Source organism: Callithrix jacchus, chromosome 20, assembly GCF_049354715.1.
Source record: "Callithrix jacchus isolate 240 chromosome 20, calJac240_pri, whole genome shotgun sequence".
NCBI lineage: Eukaryota > Metazoa > Chordata > Mammalia > Primates > Cebidae > Callithrix > Callithrix jacchus.
Genome location: NC_133521.1, coordinates 45966283 through 45971017, shown reverse-complemented (window position 1 = coordinate 45971017; position 4735 = coordinate 45966283).

Genomic DNA, 4735 nt, shown 5'->3' with positions numbered 1-4735 from the left:
AGTCCACACCAGCATCATCATCACAGACAGTCCACACCAGCATCATAATCACAGACAGTCCACACCAGCATCATAATCACAGAGACAGTCCACACCAGCATCATAATCACAGACAGTCCACACCAGCATCATAATCACAGACAGTCCACACCAGCATCATAATCACAGAGACAGTCCACACCAGCATCATAATCACAGACAGTCCACACCAGCATCATAATCACAGACAGTCCACACCAGCATCATCATAATCACAGACAGTCCACACCAGCATCATAATCACAGACAGTCCACACCAGCATCATAATCACAGACAGTCCACACCAGCATCATAATCACAGACAGTCCACACCAGCATCATAATCACAGAGACAGTCCACACCAGCATCATAATCACAGACAGTCCACACCAGCATCATAATCACAGAGACAGTCCACACCAGCATCATAATCACAGACAGTCTACACCAGCATCATAATCACAGAGACACTCCACACCAGCATCATCATCACAGACAGTCCACACCAGCATCATAATCACAGAGACACTCCACACCAGCATCATAATCACAGACAGTCCACACCAGCATCATAATCACAGACAGTCTACACCAGCATCATAATCACAGAGACAGTCCACACCAGCATCATAATCACAGAGACAGTCCACACCAGCATCATAATCACAGAGACAGTCCACACCAGCATCATAATCACAGAGACAGTCCACACCAGCATCATAATCACAGACAGTCCACACCAGCATCATCATCACAGACAGTCTACACCAGCATCATAATCACAGACAGTCCACACCAGCATCATCATCACAGACAGTCCACACCAGCATCATAATCACAGACAGTCCACACCAGCATCATAATCACAGACAGTCTACACCAGCATCATAATCACAGAGACAGTCCACACCAGCATCATAATCACAGAGACAGTCCACACCAGCATCATAATCACAGACAGTCCACACCAGCATCATAATCACAGACAGTCTACACCAGCATCATAATCACAGAGACAGTCCACACCAGCATCATAATCACAGAGACAGTCCACACCAGCATCATAATCACAGACAGTCCACACCAGCATCATCATCACAGACAGTCTACACCAGCATCATAATCACAGACAGTCCACACCAGCATCATCATCACAGACAGTCCACACCAGCATCATAATCACAGAGACAGTCCACACCAGCATCATAATCACAGACAGTCCACACCAGCATCATCATCACAGACAGTCTACACCAGCATCATAATCACAGACAGTCCACACCAGCATCATCATCACAGACAGTCCACACCAGCATCATAATCACAGACAGTCTACACCAGCATCATAATCACAGAGACACTCCACACCAGCATCATCATCACAGACAGTCCACACCAGCATCATAATCACAGAGACACTCCACACCAGCATCATAATCACAGACAGTCCACACCAGCATCATAATCACAGTCTACACCAGCATCATAATCACAGAGACAGTCCACACCAGCATCATAATCACAGAGACAGTCCACACCAGCATCATAATCACAGACAGTCCACACCAGCATCATCATCACAGACAGTCTACACCAGCATCATAATCACAGAGACAGTCCACACCAGCATCATAATCACAGAGACACTCCACACCAGCATCATAATCACAGACAGTCCACACCAGCATCATCATAATCACAGACAGTCCACACCAGCATCATAATCACAGACAGTCCACACCAGCATCATAATCACAGACAGTCCACACCAGCATCATAATCACAGAGACAGTCCACACCAGCATCATAATCACAGACAGTCCACACCAGCATCATCATCACAGACAGTCCACACCAGCATCATAATCACAGACAGTCCACACCAGCATCATCATCACAGACAGTCCACACCAGCATCATAATCACAGACAGTCCACACCAGCATCATCATCACAGACAGTCCACACCAGCATCATCATCACAGACAGTCCACACCAGCATCATAATCACAGACAGTCCACACCAGCATCATCATCACAGACAGTCCACACCAGCATCATAATCACAGACAGTCCACACCAGCATCATCATCACAGACAGTCCACACCAGCATCATAATCACAGAGACAGTCCACACCAGCATCATAATCACAGAGACACTCCACACCAGCATCATAATCACAGACAGTCCACACCAGCATCATCATAATCACAGAGACAGTCCACACCAGCATCATAATCACAGAGACACTCCACACCAGCATCATAATCACAGACAGTCCACACCAGCATCATAATCACAGACAGTCCACACCAGCATCATAATCACAGAGACAGTCCACACCAGCATCATCATAATCACAGACAGTCCACACCAGCATCATCATAATCACAGACAGTCCACACCAGCATCATAATCACAGACAGTCCACACCAGCATCATCATAATCACACAGTCCACACCAGCATCATAATCACAGACAGTCTACACCAGCATCATAATCACAGAGACAGTCCACACCAGCATCATAATCACAGAGACAGTCCACACCAGCATCATAATCACAGACAGTCCACACCAGCATCATAATCACAGACAGTCCACACCAGCATCATAATCACAGAGACAGTCCACACCAGCATCATCATAATCACAGAGACAGTCCACACCAGCATCATGATTGTGAGGCCTCCCCAGCCGTGTGGAACTGTGAGTCCATTAAACAAACCTCTCTCCTTTATAACTTACCCTGTCTCAGGTGTGTCTTCATCAGCAGTGTGAAAATGGACTAATAATGCAAAGGGCAAATGAGATTTCACCATCAGGTGTTCTGCGATCAGTCTTGAAAGCCGGCAGCTTCAGGGCAGGCATGGAGAAATGATTCATGGGTCACATCATTGCAAGAATGCAAATTGATGCACCCTTGTTGGCAAATGACTTGGGCCACTCAATCCACATTTAAGGTGTGCAATCCTGGGGCCAGGTGTGGCCTCCCAGAAATCTACCTGGCGGGTACTCACCTAGACTCCCACACTAGGACTGTCTGTGCAACCCTGCGGGGACAGCCCTGAAACCCCCAGACATCCCTTGGTCAGAGCCCAGTGCAGTAAGTTCTAGAAGGACCCGGTGACAGAGGGCAGGCCACCATCCCTGACTGGCTCTTCTGAAGTCCCCGCAAAAGTTCTTTTGGGACGTGCTTAGAAATTTGCAGTGAGACTGTTTATTTGCTTCTGCAATCAGGGTAAATATTCATGTTTCAGTGCAGAAACAGTCATGGGCTTTCTTATGGGTTATTTCCCTGGATCCCACGGGAGTGCTGTGTAAATGTGCATTACATTTCTAAAATCCTGCGTTCTAAAATAAAAAGCCTTTCTACCTCCAGGGTCTGGATAAAAGCTTGAAGACCTGTAGTTTTAGCTTTAAAAAGAGTGAGGCCTCAGCCTGGCGGCCAAGGTCAAAGTCCCCTGCGATGTGCCCTGTTGATGGTTAGGCCCCTGAGGGGAGGCGGTGAGATGGGCACTTTGCCTCCAGGGTCTTCCTCCCAGTGAGGCATCATCGTGGTCTAACCATGAGAAAATCACCAGGCAATTCCAATTGAGAGACACTCCACAAAATACTCAGGCAGTCCTCCTCAAAGACACGGAGAGTTGGAGAGGAGAGGAAGGAGGCATGAGGAGGAAATGCAGGGTAGGATCTGGGTGGGATCCTGGGGCAGGAGGACGCTGTGAGGGGAGCATGGGAATGAGGATGGATCAGGGTTCATTCCTCAGAGATAACAAAGGCACTGCACACATGTGAGACGTGGACAGTCAGGGAACTGGGTGCAGGGCACACAGAACCTCTATGCCATCTTCTGGATTTTGCTGTAAATCTAAAACTGCTTTTTTTTTTTTTTTAAAGGCCTATTTAAAAAACTGCAGCAGACTGGGTAACATGGTGAAACCCCATGTCCACTAAAAATACAAAAATTAGCCAGGTGTGGTGGTGGGCGCCTGTAATCCCAGCTACTTAGGAGGCTGACACAGGAAACCCACTTGAACCAGGCAGGCGGAGGTTGCAGTGAGCCGAGATTGCACTGCTGAGCTCCAGCCTGGGCAACAGAGTGAGACTCGATCTCAAATAAATAAATATATAAAAAAATAAAAAGGACTGGTACTGTCAAGGAACAAGATCCAAGACACGGGCTCCAGAAAAGCAAAGGGGAAAGCATGGCTCCCACGCGTGTGTGCAAACGTGGCTTGCACGGGAAAGGAGGGGGGCACACAGGGCTGTGTTAGATGTGTGACCTGTGAGGTGTGGTCAGAGCCCCAGAGCCCCCACTGAGAGGGGACCTCAGAGAGTGCCCCCCCAGGTGTCCAGAAAAGCATGCTCCTCCCCGTCCAGCTCAGAGGTGTCCCTGTAGGCCTGGCCACCATAGGTCACCGCCATCCCACCCTCCTCAAATTGCCAGTGTGCCACAGTGGAGCCCACTCCTTCAGGTTGTCACCAATATGAGGCCTTCCTCCTTCCTCTGTAAAGGGGGTGTCAGCCTGAGGCCTCCAGGTAGCACGTGCAGGGCAGGGTCAGGTGTGAGAGGCTCACTAGGGGAAAATCTGTGAGAAAACCAGAGCAGGAGCCTGGGAGGTTGGGAGAAGGTCCAGTTGGGATGAAGGTCTGGGCCCTGTGCAGGAGAGAGGGAGAGAGGGAGGGAGGGAGGGAGGGAGGAGGAAGGAAG